This window comes from Staurois parvus, unplaced genomic scaffold (genome assembly GCF_062004578.1).
Source record: "Staurois parvus isolate SC_StPar_1 unplaced genomic scaffold, SC_StPar_1.0 ptg000415l, whole genome shotgun sequence".
NCBI classification, from domain to species: domain Eukaryota; kingdom Metazoa; phylum Chordata; class Amphibia; order Anura; family Ranidae; genus Staurois; species Staurois parvus.
Window position 1 is genome coordinate 655,292 of NW_028318211.1, and position 14,367 is coordinate 669,658.

The window sequence follows — 14,367 nt, forward strand, 5'->3', positions numbered from 1 at the left end:
TGTCCAGAGGTACCACAGAGCATACTATGAATGTCAATGGTAGACTTAATTGAGCAAGAACCACCTTGCAACCTTCTGATAGGAATGATGCTAGGGTCCTAACAGACCCTGCGTACAACCAGTCACCTTGACTGTTGCGGTTTTACAGCATATGGTGATAAAAGACAGATTTTTCGTTACTTCCCTTTCCCTTTGCTTTCTTTCTTCTTTTGGTATCCTTTCCTTTTCATATGGCATTCTCATACAGCTGAGCTATTAGTCCTCTGGCTCTTTGTTTGACAAAGGTTCTTGGCCCAAGAAAAAAGCACAGCAGAATGTCAAGTAATCCACTTATTCATTACAGGTATTTATATAGTGCTGACAGTGCTTTACATATTGTACATTCATATTAGTCCCTGCCCTCAAGGAGCTTACAGTCTAAGGTCGCTACCTCACATGCAAACATATAATAGGGCACAGGTGTCAAACTGGCGGCCCTCCAGATGTTGCCAAACTACAAGTCCCAGGAGGCATTGCAAGATTGACAGTTACAAGCATGATTCCCAAAGGTAGAGGCATGATGTGACAGCTGGAGGGCCGCCAGTTTGACACCCCTGTAATAGGGTCAAATAACCTACCAGAATGTCTTGGGAGCATGGAAGGAAAACTAAGCAAGCACAGGGAGAACATGCAACTCTTTATAGGTAGCATAGAGAAAAATGTTCTTAAAGTGTTACTAAACCCACAACAATAAAATCAGTCTGTATATTCAGCAAAGCATGCTTATTTTACTTACTGTGTAACCTAAAGGGTTAATCCTTTGCATTGTGTAAAAAGGCTGCTTGATCCTGTATTCTGTGATCCTCCCCTTCTTACAGTGTCCCCCTCTTATCTCTTGATAAGGTGTATCATGTAGGACCACTCTGCACATGCTCAGTTTTGTCTTTATTGCTAGAGAAGTTTTTTTTCCCTTAGGAGATTGCATGTATTCAGCACAGGGCCAAGCAGCACTGTCCAGACAGAGATCAGGGGTTCTGCATCCTCTATAGCAAAATGAAAACTCCTCCTACAAGCTTTACCCAGTGCTCTGCTGGACACTGATAGAAGTCACAAGACTGCTATTTACTGCTGATGAGAAAAGGTATTTAAGAGTTTATATTTACTAAAATTATTGTATTTCCATGTTCTGTGTACTGTGGAGACCAGATATAGTGAATGCAGGGTCCTGGGTTTAGCAACACTTTAAATAGTTATAACATATACTGTATATAATGTATAGACATAATTCCAAGGGTAGTCACAGCACTCTATGTTTGAAGTAAATGCCCAGGTGCTCACCCACAAATAAAGCCATTTAAATCCAAAACTGGTGTGGGGGCATTCACATGTCTTGCAGAAGAAGTAGATCAAACACAGCAGTGTTTTTATAGTCAATGTTTTGATGAAGCTTAGTCCATCTTTCTCAAGAAGTCTTGAAAAAGATGGACTGAGCTTCATCAAAACATTGACAATAAAAACACTTCTGTGTTTGATCTACCTCCTCTGCAAAACCTGTGAGTACCTCTACACCAGTTTTGGATCTAACGTATATATACATATTGTATATATTATCATTGCTTAAAAAATAAATGAACTCAAATTTTTATAAAGTATGTTGTGTAGCAGCTGGATATACATGATACAAGCAATCTTAGAACCAATTTTCTGGAAAAGATTGAAGTACAGTTATCTCTAGGCGATGCCTCTGCTGGGAAGTTTCTTATTTGGCTATTTCTTCCATTGACAATCGTAATCTGCAAGAGCTCTTGGACCTCAAAGACATGTAGCATTATAGCAAATGGTAATTGGTGACTTCTTTTCTCCTACTGCTTACTTCCAATAGGCAGAAGATATTTGAATAGGGATGGTCTGGCCCTTTAAGCAAAGGAGGCAGGGATAAATAAAACAAAATAAATTGCATGGGGTTCCCCTCCTATTGCATAACAGGCACTTTCATTTGGTATGAATTTTAAGAGGGGCCCCAATGCAAAAATCAATTCCAGACCCTTATCCAAGCATGCAGCCTGGCGGGCTAGGAAAGGGTGGATGGGCATGTCCCCCTCCTGAATGATACCAGGCCACATGCCTTCAACATGGGGGGGTACCTTGCCATGTTGATGAGGAAAAGGACCTCTTCCCCATAACCCTGAGCCGGTGGTCATGGAGGTCTGCAGCCAGGTGGCCTTATCTGAATCTGGAGGTCCCCTTTAACAATAAATGGGGAGCCGAGATTATGGACCACACTATGTGAATGAGCAAGAAGTAGATAGTACTAGACCCAAGTAGTGTGTATTATAGTGACAGATGTCTGTTGTACCTGAAATTAGAGCATTGCTTCATGGAACTATGTCACATATACATGCGCTGAGATATATCATTTATATAATTAGTGGTAGCACACTGTTTGTATAATCTTTGTCTGAAAAAAATTGTTCTGCTTGTGACAGGACAGCCCAGTGCGTTTTCAAGGACCTCATACTGGATGTCATGTGACAGTCACAAGATACTTCAAAGGAACGTAAAAAAACAGAGCAGCAATGAATTTTTACACTTAGGAAGCATCTGCTGAAAATAATATCTTCAGACACTTCAATGGAAATCACTGCTGTATTGAAATACATTATATTGCCAAAAGTATTGGGACGCCTGCCTTTACATGCACATGAACTTTAATGGCATCCCAGTCTTAGTCTGTAGGGTTCAATATTGAGTTGGCCCACCCTTTGCAGATATAACAGCTTCAACTCTTCTGGGAAGACTGATTAATTTAGATCCAGCCACCGTGCAATCAAAATTAATTAATTATTTATGCCCCTAAGATAAATTTGAATAAATCATATTACATCATTAATCTAAATAATACAAATATAAATACATTCAGTCTGCAGTGAACCAACAATGTCCATCGTAATTTCTTCCACCTCTATAGAGTCCGCTTTAAATTTTCCTTTCCAAGGCCTGGCTCGCAGTCTCTGCTCTAATTCATCCCAAAGGTGTTGAGGTCAGGAATCTGTGCAGGTCAGTCAAGTTCCTCCACTCCAAACTTGCTCATCCATGTCTTTGTGGACCTTGCTTTTTGCACTGGTGCTCAGTCATGTTGGAACAGGAAGGGGCCATCCTAAAACTCTTCCCACAAAGTTGGGAGCATGAAATTGTCCAAAATGTCTTGGTATGTTGTTAAGAGTTCCCTTCACTGGAACTAAGGGGCCAAACCCAACCCCAACCCCTAAAAAACAACCCCACACCATAATCCCTCCTCCACCAAACTTTACACTTGGAACAATGCAGTCAGGCAAGTACCGTTCTCCTGGCAACTGCCAAAGCCAGACATGTCCATCAGATTGCCAGATTATTATTATTATTATTATACAGTATTTTTTTAAAGTGCCAATAGTTCGCTCAGCGCTGTACATTACAAAGGGGGACAGAACATGTGACAGAACAATACCAATACAATGCAAAACATGAGGGGATTGAGGGCCCTGCTCTTTCGAGCTTACAATCTAGGAGGGAGGGGATGGTGGCACAGGAGGAGATAGCTGTGGGGGATGGAGTGGTAGGAAGAGTGGAGGAGGTCGGCAAGTTAGCAGGGGGTGGGGTAGGCTTCCCTGAAGAGGTGGGTTTTCAGGGTGCGCCTAAAGGAGAGGAGAGTAGGTGATAATCTGATGGGTTAGGGCAGGGAGTTCCAGAGGATGGGTGACACCCTGGAGAAGTTCTGGAGGCGGGCATGGGAGGAGGAGACCAGGGAACTAGAGAGAAGGAGGTCTTGTGAGGAGCGGAGTGTGCGTGCTGGGCAGTACTTGGATATTAGGTCAGTGATGTAGTTTGGGGCAGTATGGTGGACAGCTTTGTACGTCAGCGTTAGGATTTTGAATTTCATCCATTGCGCAATCGGAAGCCAGTGGAGGGATTGGCAGAGGGGGGTGGCGGAGACAGAGCGGTTGGAAAGGTGAATGAGTCTGGCAGCCGTATTCAGGATCGACTGAAGCGGGGATAGCCAGCGGCGAGGCAGGCCAGTGAGGAGGGAGTTGCAGTAGTCGAGTCGTGATATGATGAGAGAGTGGATGAGCTGTTTAGTAGTTTCTGGGGTTAGGAATGTGCGGATTTTGGCGATGTTGCGGAGGTGGAGTCTGCACGAGTTTGTTAAGGATTGGACTTGGGGTTGAAAGGATAGGTTGGAGTCCAGAATTACACCAAGTACTTTGGCCTGCAGGGCGGGTTTGATGGTGGCGTTGTTGGATGTGACGGAGAAATCAATGGGGGGTGGTGTCCGGGCTGGGGGGAAGACAAGAAACTCGGTTTTGGAGAGGTTCAATTTAAGGAAGTGGAGCGACATCCAGTCTGATATGTCGCTCAGTAGGTGTGTGATTCGGGCTGAGACCAAGGGGGTGAGGTGGGGGGTTGAGAGATAGATTTGTGTGTCGTCGGCATAGAGGTGGTAGTTGAAGCCGTGAGAGTGTATGAGTTGGCCAAGGGAGGAGGTATAGATGAAGAAGAGAAGGGGCCCGAGGACAGAGCCTTGAGGGACCCCAACAGAGAGGGGGAGTGAGGGGGAGGTGGTAGCATTATAGGTAACGCTGAAGGAGCGTTGTGACAGGTAGGATGAGAGCCAGGAGAGCGCAGAATCTCTGAGGCCGAGGGAGTGTAGTATTTTGAGGAGGAGGGGGTGGTCGACTGTGTCGAAGGCCGCAGAGAGGTCAAGGAGTAGGAGCACTGAATAGTGGCCATTAGCTTTGGCGGTTAGCAGGTCGTTGGAGAGTTTGAGTAAGGCAGTTTCGGTGGAGTGTAGGGGACAGAAGCCGGACTGTAGGGGATCGAGGAGGTTGTTGTCATTGAGGTGAGAGCATAGGCGGGTGTAGACTAGGCGCTCGAGGAGTTTAGATGTAAATGGGAGCAGGGAGATGGGTCTGAGGTTGTTCGGGCCATTGGGGTCCAGGGAGGGCTTTTTAAGTATGGGGGTGATGTGTGCATGTTTCAGAGGGGAGGGGAAAGTGCCTGAGGAGAGGGAGAGATTGAAGATGTGGGTGAGGGAGCTCAGGATGGAGGAGGAAGGAGGTCGTAGGAGTTGTGAGGGGATAGGGTCGAGGGGGTAGGTGGTGAGGCGGGCATCAGAGAGGATCTTGGAGACTTCCTCGATGGTAGTAAGGTCAAAGGTGCGGAGTGTGGGGGGAGCTTCAGTATGAGGAATGTAGGGTGGGGTGGAAGAGGAGGTCAGAGCAGTGGTGGGGCCGTGGGAGAGGGGTGATGAGGGGGTAGCTGAGTGAGGGTGAAGGGGGTTGGAGAGAGTTTGAGCAGCGACGAAGTCCCTGCGGGTTATGTCGAGGGGGAGGGGGGATAAGGGGGTAGCTGTGTGAGAGGGGACGGGTTGAGAGGGCGTGTGAGTTGCGGCAATGTCCTTGCGAATTGTGTCAATCTTGTTTTTGAAGTGATTGGCAATCTCAAGGGCAGTGAGTGAGGTGCTGGGTGGAGGTGGGGGTGGAGAGAGTAGAGAGTTGAAGGCGGAGAAGAGTCGGAGAGGATTGGAGGAGAGGGCCTTGATGAGGGTCAAGAAGTAGGCCTGTTTGGCAGCATGGAGGGAGGAGGTGTAGGTGTGGAAGGCAGATTTGTAGCGGGTGAAGGCTTGTTGGGATTTGGTTTTGCGCCATAGTCGCTCCAGGGCACGACTGTGTCGTTTGAGGGTTTTGGTGTGATCAGTCTGCCAGGGCTGGAGCGATCGGGGTCTGATGTTGCGTGTGGTTAAAGGCGCTAGTGAGTCAAGGGCTGTTGAGAGCGCGTTGTTGTAGGCAGTCATAGCCAAGTCAGGGCAGGACAGGGGGAGGATGCGGTCGTGGAGTTGATCAGCTGCAGAGTGGAGGGAGGCAGGGTTAAGGTTGCGGAAGTTACGGCTGGTAGTAGTGTGACATTTGGAGGGGTAGGCGTTGGAGGACGAGGAGATAGAGAAGGTAATCAGGTTGTGGTCAGAGAGAGCGAAGAGGGTGTTAGTGAGGTTGTGGGGAGCGCAGCGGTTGGAGAAGACGAGATCAAGGATATTCCCGTCGGTGTGGGTGGTGGATTGTATGCACTGTGCAAGTGTAAAGGAGGAGGTTAAGTGGAGTAGATGGGCTGTGTCCGGGTTGTCGAGGTTGACAGGGATGTTGAAATCCCCAAGGATGATGGTGGGTAGCTCAGAGGAGAGGAAGAAGGGTAGCCAGGAGGAGAAGTCATCCAGGAAGCGGGGTATGGATCCAGGAGGCTGGTATATCACAGCAATCTTCAGGGGGGTTGGGGAGAATAGTCGGATGCAGTGGGCCTCGAAGGAGGAGAAGGATAGGGAGGGGGGGTTTGGGAGGACTCGGAAGGTGCTCTGCGGTGACAGGAGCAGACCAACCCCACCACCTTTACGACCGTTGGGCCTGGGTGAGTGGGTCCAGGTGAGACCTCCGTAGGAGAGTGCAGCAGGGGAGGTAGAGTCAGTGGGCTGGATCCAGGTTTCCGTAATCGCTAGGAGGTTGAGGGAGCGGGAAACAAAGAGGTCGTGGATGGCGGTAAGCTTGTTGCACACCGATCGGGCGTTCAGGAGTGCACATGAAAACGGGGGGGAGATTTTAGGGAGCAGGGGGACAGATACTAAGTTGCGGGGGTTGCGGCGGGACGTGGAGGCGGGAGGGTGTTGTGCGGTTGAGGGAGGTGGTGGAGGGCCAGGATTCGGGGAGATGTCCCCCGCGGTTATGAGGAGGAGAAGGGTGAGAAAGGTGGCATGGGAGCGGGATGTGCAAGAGCGTGAGAAACTACTAGTGGAGGTGTTCGGGTCAGTGGGAGAGTGGAGTAATAGGAGGAGGTGGTGGGTGCCGTAGAGGGGAGAAGGAAGCAGTGAGGATAGAGAAAAGTGATTTGTCACACCAGAGAACACCTCTCCACTGCTCTAGAGTCCAGTGGCGGCGTGCTTTACACCACTGCATCCGAAGCTTAGCATTGCACTTGGTGATGTAAGGCTTGGATGCAGCTGCTTGTCCATGGAAACCCATTCCATGAAGCTCTCTACACACTGTTTTTGTGCTAATCTGAAGGCCGCACAAGGTTTGGAGGTCTTTAGTTATTGACTCTGCAGACAGTTGGCGACTTCTGCATGCACAGTCTGCATGCCTAGGTGCTTTATTTTATACACCTGTGACCATGGAGGTGATTGGAACACCTGAATCCAATGATTTGGAGGGGTGTCCCAATACGTTTGGCAGTATAGTGTATCTTTTGGGAAAAGATGAAAATCAAACTTGGTGTGCATGGTTAAAGTCTAATTCAGTGACTGAAAAAAAATTTTTTGTAGTGACACCACCACCCGGCACAGGCACTGTTCTCTTCTCCCCTCCACTCCAGGCTGTGGGTGGTTCCTTGACATCATCATCAGGTACAATGCAGGGCTATTAACTCTGTATTGTATGTGGAGGAGGCAGGTGTGCAACCGCGGCCGGGAGTGCCTTAGAGAGTAAGGTTTGCGGGAGCACAGATGGAGGTAGCCTACAGGAGCTAGGAGTTAGTAAGTAATACTCCTTATCCTTGTACCTCTAAACTTAATGAGCAGTTAAATCTCGCAGTGTGTGGAGAGGACTCGGCACTGCAAAGGTATTATTTTTCTTCTGTGTCCAGAGTTGGACTTTAAAGTGACTCTCCAAAGTAAATTCTAGAATACAAGTTGTCCCTGTAAAAGAGAAAGCTGGCTGCCAAATGCCGCTAATGAAGAGAAATTGTCCTTCAAAGTTTCTTCAGAATTCAGCACCTCTGGGAGTGTTGATCTCCGGAGTCCTCTGGTGGGCTCAGTGTTTCTTCCTTCCCCCTAACCCCTACAACACTATAGAACACAGCAGAGACAATTCCAGGAAACATTAAATGAACCAATTTGATTGAGAGCGTCTATGTTATAACATAGAAACATAATACAAGCAAATTAAATCTGAACATCCAATTGAAGGATTAATTTGTATTACTGCAGTGCTAATGTTCTGCAACCTGTTGGTAAAATTCCCTGTGCTGGCAGCACGCTGGAGATCCAGATCACTACTCAACCCAGAACAACAGTCTGTCAGTCTCCCTGCACTGCACAGTGTTCCAATCAACAGTGAATATGCTCTGTGAGCAGTGTGGTTGATTGGACCACTGTACAGGGCACATGTTGGGCTGCTGGAGCTTTGATCCACCACGCTATGTAGATCTGGACCAAAAACTCACATATCCTGTACTGATTATCCTTTAGGCAGGACAATCTCACAAGCAGGGTCCTAACTGTCTTGTATTGAATTGTATTATACTGTATTAGCTGCCTTTTTATTTTAAGATACTGGGAAATCTGTTGGAGCTATATATTTCTGAATACTAATAATAGTAATAATAATACAGCCTGGCTCTAAGTATACAATTTATTAAACATTAATGGAAAGGAAACTTTAAATTGGACTATAGGTTATGGTGTGCTTACTAATACATTAAAACATTTAACACTTTATTAGTCTATTGAATCTTTTAAAAAGAAGTTGTGAATGGAGTGCAACTTAAAGTGAATGTGGTCTTTCTTCTACATCACACCCCAATGCCGGTGAAAAATCAGTGGTGCATCATTTGGTGAATGCAGCCTGATCCTGCATTCCTGCTTTCTGGAAATCCACAACTGTGCCCTCTCATGCACATTAGTTTCATAAGGCGGAAAACATCCGCCACATGAAGAGCCTGACCAGAGAACTGAAGAGATATGGCATGAATTCTCTTGCACTGATGAATTTGAATTCATTTGTGCAGCCCAGCCTCCTACTTAGACTCCACAGAGTCCATTCAGATACGAAAGTGGATTTGTTGACTGCCTTTTGTTGGATGACAAACATGGAGATGGGTATGGAACAGCCTTGCCCAACTACCTTTCCCTCCTCCACCAACCCTCCACAACACCCCCCCCCCATTTTTTTTTTACCTAGGAGGGTCATGTCGAGCTTTGATTTGGATGGGTGAAGTCCAGGAAAGTGATTATCATTAGAAGACCCCAGTGGAAAAACCCACACAGCTTGCTTTGGTGGGCTGTGATGAGACCGGTTACTTACACTGCTGGACACCTGCTACACGTACTGTGTTACTGTTGTTTTCATAATTACCTGTATATAAGGTCCTTTTTTTCTCCATGATTCTATGTTTGTACTTTTTTGCGCACCCACTTTTATGGTGGTCTGAATGTATTTTGATTTTGGTAGTTTTCCACACCTACTGTATGTAAAAAGAAGAAAAAACTTTTTGATTTGGAATATAAAGAATGCATAAAAAGTGAATGTTGTGTCATGTTGTCCGAAGACGATATTAAAGATAAATAAAATTATTTCCTAATATTGTTCCAGATTGTTGTATACAGTATGCTCTTATTGCATAATTGAAAGGATAACTGTACTTTTGGTACATTTACCCTTTATAGGTCCCCTCCACCTACAGCATCCTCTCCCCCATTGTTTCATACAGTTACCGGTCACTACTACTCCGACATCTTTGCTCTGAGGCCTCCTAGACCCCATTCAGTCCCGTCTTCAAAAATATCCCAGCTTAGCTCTGCTTATTCCACACACACCTTATGCATTGCAGTCTCCCTTCATTCCTATGGCATGGTCAACTATCTTTTGTTCCAGCGGTGAGGCAGAAGTTCCATTGGAATGAATAGATCACCTCACTGGTTCTTGGAAAAAGAAGAGCAAGGCTGGAAGAGTTATAAAGAGGAGGCTGTGCTGTGCTCAGCAGGCCACATGGCAAAGATCTCTGAGAAGCAGGGACAGGTATGTATAAGACCATTGAGAGTTGCTGGGAGGGCCCATAAAGGATAACGTTGAGGAAAGTACATTTATACATCAATGGATCCTTCTGAAAATGCTAGCTACCTGGTTGTCTTGGATGGTAGGATGGTAGTATCCTCTGAGCTAGTGACAGCAAACAAAATACAAAAGCTAGTGTCAGTGACTCAGAGAATAGTGAAGCCATTGGAATAGCAAGATAGTTAGGCAACTAGCATTTTCCAAAGTAAATTTCTCCGAAATCAGCACCACATTTCAGTCAGTATAGGTTTCCTTTAGAAATTATAGAGACATACAGATAGCAACAAGCAGAACACAAGAATATACAAATCTGTATACGAAAACTAATAATGGTACAGCAGTTAAGTAAAAAGTAAAAGTTAAAACTAAATTTGAGGAACTGGTGCAGGAAGGAGAGTTTTGGGTTCCTGGAGAACTGGGATGACTTTTCAGTTAATTACTGGCTCTATAGCAGGGATGGACTGCACCTAAATGGGGAGGGTGCAGCTCTGTTCGGGGGAGAGGATGGGCAAAAAGTTAGAGGAACTAGGTGAAACTAGGTGATGGGGGGGGGGATATTGGGGAGAGATCAAAGGAAGCTTTTCCAGCTAGTGAACGAAAGGCAGAAAGTGCTAATGTGGTCACTTTAACTGGAGTATCTAAGACCATCATATGTGGACTGGCAGAATCCAACAAAACTAAAAGCCATGTTCAGTAATGCTAAGAGTTTTCTGAATGAAATAGAGGAACTGGAACTACTGATACATGAGGAGGATTTTGACTCCATGGTCACTAACAACCTTCTGTAAGCTTTTGATTCTGGCTCACTAACTATACTTATTCTACTAGATCCTAGTTCTGCCTTTGATACTGTAGAGCACAACATTTTACTCTCTCACCTTGAAACCATATTTGGAGTCTCAGGATTGGCTCTGAAATGGATTAAATCATATCTTACTGATCGCTGTCACTTTGTTTCTCTTGGTGAATTTCAGTCTGAAGTTGGTCCAGTCAAGTATGGTGTTCCTCAGGGCTCAGTCTTGGGTTACTTAATTTTTAGCATTTACATATTTCCACCTGGTCAACTGCTTAGTTCACATGGGCTCTGTGACAGACCCAACTGGGGATGGGGCTTTTGGAGGGTACTAGGGGCTAGCCTTCTACCCACTGATTATGGCCAATGGAGAAAGCAGATCATTCTCTAATAATGGACAACATGATGAATACTGAGAGCGAGGCTTGGCTTAATTATCTGACTAAAGACAATACAGCTTTCCTTCTGGAGTGAATTGAAAAGTGTAAGATTAATCTTTTAAAGGTTAATGATCAGAGGAAATATGGGGCCTTCCTGTAGACTGGGTTGGAGAACCTCCTCCACTTTTGACAGAAATATTTATCAACAATTTCCCTGAAGAAATCTATGAAGATAGAAGAATTCCACTTTTTCAGACTGAATATTGTATGAGTTTTGTGTTATAATGGACAGATTATGCAAGTGAAAGCAAACACCTGAAAGACAGCATGTGTAATGTACTTTGTGTATTCAGGGGTGGAGGTGCTGTCTGGGGTGGGCTCCCTGTCTTGTCTGGGTGCTTGGCTGTTGATTAGCTTACTGTTAATTAGATCACTGTTACATATTAGTTGATAGCTGTTGATTAGCTTACTGTTAAGTAGATCAATGTTAGCTGTTTATTGTTTGCACTGTTTAGGGTAATGTGATCAAGTTCTTACCTAATCAGTGTGGGATGTTTATGCCAATATGTAATATTTGTTTTTATTGTTTATGTGAAGACTGCCCCCATTTCTGAAGTGTATAAAAACCTGTATTTATGTCCAATAAAGAGTTTCAGTTTTGCACCTAAGCTAGTATTGCCTAGTCGTGGGTGTGACGCCCAGCTCTAATACCTTGGTCCTGTGTCCCAGCTGCGAGGAAGCAGTTCTCTGAAGGAAGCCTAAGCGAGATGACAGGTGGTCAGTCACAGGCTCAATTATCATTTCTATGCTAACGACACTTAGATATGCATCCCCACCAGGGGCGGACTGACCATTTGGAAACTCGGGCACTGCCCGAGGGCCCGGAGTCAATAGGGGGCCCCATGAGATGCCCCTGGTACCTTTTTCATAGGCTTTTTTGAGTTTGGGCAAGGACACAGGGGCCCCGTGATCCTCTATTGCCCCGGGGCCCCATGAGTTGTCAGTCCGCCCCTGATCCCCACTAAACCAGATTCTACGTTGGCTGCTTCTCTCCTATCTAACTGTATTTGGAAAATAAAAACTTGAATGTCCCACAATTTCCTTCAATTTAACTGCAACAAGACTGAAATCATGTTTATTGGCACTCCCCATCAGTTGTGTAAGACCAGTCCTGGTAGGCTATCTATTGATGGCACTGTACTTGAGCTTCAGTCTAAATTGAAAAAACTAGGGGTGATATTTGATGCTAGCTTAACCTTTGATCCACATGTACAAAATGTTGTCAGCACATCTTTTTTCCACTTGAGAAACATTGCTCACTTGCAACCAGTGTACCTATCATATACTGTAGCTGAAAAGCTGATCCATAAATTTATGTTCTCCCAACTTGACTATTGCAATGAAGAATCTTCACTAAGTCTGGTACAAGTGACCATATTACCCCTATCCTGGAGTCCTTATACTGGCTACCCATCAGGTTTTGTATAGACTTTAAGATCCTCATGCTCACCTGTAATGCAAGGCTGGACATAAAAACCAAGAGAAAGTCACACACACAATACACAGGTATGTTTAGCCAACCAGGGGTGGACTGACAACTCATGGGACCCCCGGGCAATTGGGGATCATGGGGCCCCTGTGTCCTTGCCCACACTCAAAACACACCCAAAAAAGCCTATAAAAAGGTACCAGGGGCATTTTATGGGGCCCCCTACTGACCCCGGGCCCTCGGGCAGTGCCCGAGTGCTCAAATGGTCAGTCTGCCCCTGTAGCCAACACTTACACCATTATTCTAAGCATGTGAGAGACACTCTACCAAGTGTACAGCTGCCATGGCATGCAGCATTCACTCAGCACCCCAAGAAATAACTGAATCCAACTGCAATATTCTTCCACTGTCAAAACCTCCACTTTTATTATCACACAACACACAGGAGGATTTATCTGATGGTCATCACAATCTGCATAATAACACACACTAATAGTAATGTGAGTATCACAGCATGAAATAAACACTTCTTTTAACAGCGTCACAGCATAGAATAGAATGAATACATTTTCAAAGTTACAGGAAGACGGGAAGGAAAAGACCCCATTGGAACCATAGTGCACAGGAGATCTCAGAGAAGCCTTGGAGCACGATCGACCGATGAGCCCATGTAGCCTTGGCAAAAGTTCCAACGTCAGAGCGCCCCTTTTCGCATGGGAGTGCTTCTACTCTCATCGTGTCCAGGCTCTGGACTGTGGAATTCACTTCCAAGGAACATTAGAGAATCATCTTCTCTAAACTAATTCAAATCAAATCTAAAAAATGTTTCATTAAACAAGCTTTCACTTAATGATCCTTTTTTCCCTTTGTTTTATCCTGTGTATTTCTTGTTTGTTTTCTTTGTAAAGTGCTTTGAGAAGCTACCTTTAAAGGTGCCATATAAAATAAAGTTGTTTTTTTTTATTATTATTATTATTATTATTATTATTATTATGGGAGTAACAGAGACCTTCTGTGACAGTACACATGACTGGCTTGAGACTGGCCAAGGGTACTCCCTGTTTTGAAGAGACAGGGTAGGTAAAAGAGAGGGAGGAGTAGGCATGTATGTCAAGAATGATTTACCAGTGGACACAAGGGATGACATTATTAACAGGGTAATGGAGGGGGTGGAATGCCTGTGGCTGGAGCTTCAAAGGGAAGAAACAAAAGGGAAATAAACCACTTGCCGATCGCCCAGCGTACTTTTATGGTGGATGGGCAGCAGCTACAGGCAAAGTGAAGTACCAGTACATCATTTTGCATGTACTAACACAGCAGAATGCAGTTCCCGGTAATTGGGACCCAGTGATCGTGTGATCACTATGCGATCACATGATCACAATGATAGCGCAGCTCTTATGAATTAATCTGATTCAAAACAGCTTTGCTTCTGTTCCTGGCCCACAGCTCTCGCATGGTACATGGGCCAATCACAGCACCCTATACCATGTGACCAGCTGGAGCCAATCACAGAACAATGTATTTTGAGCTCATCCTCAGTTCAAAGCAAGATTTGCATTGCAGAGCAATAATCTTAAACAAAGTATCCCTGATCACCCCTCCAGAGTAGTGCAATGTCACTATAGTAACATTACACTACTCTGATTAAAGATTTTTTTTTAAATAGTTAAACATTTTGTTAAGGTTTTTTTTTCAACTACTTGCCAACTGCCTGCCCGGGCAGGCGAGCGACAGCTCTTGGCAAAGTAACATAACATTACGTTGCTTTCTATTTTTAGGTGTGCGTACGCATGCGTGTGCCCCCCACTGCCCCCTATGCCAGTCCAGAAAGAAAAGAGAGAACTCCACACTGGGTAAAAGCACTACATTTTA

At 45.2% G+C, this 14,367-nt stretch overlaps 1 long non-coding RNA gene across 1 annotated transcript; it reads left to right on the top strand.

Annotated features, from left to right (window-relative positions):
- Positions 1–958: 958 nt before the first annotated feature.
- On the top strand, positions 959–13,455 carry LOC149454802 (uncharacterized). The gene is made up of 2 exons (XR_016314167.1): positions 959–1,120; positions 13,032–13,455. It is a non-coding gene; the product is annotated as an uncharacterized LOC149454802 (long non-coding RNA).
- Positions 13,456–14,367: the final 912 nt, after the last annotated feature.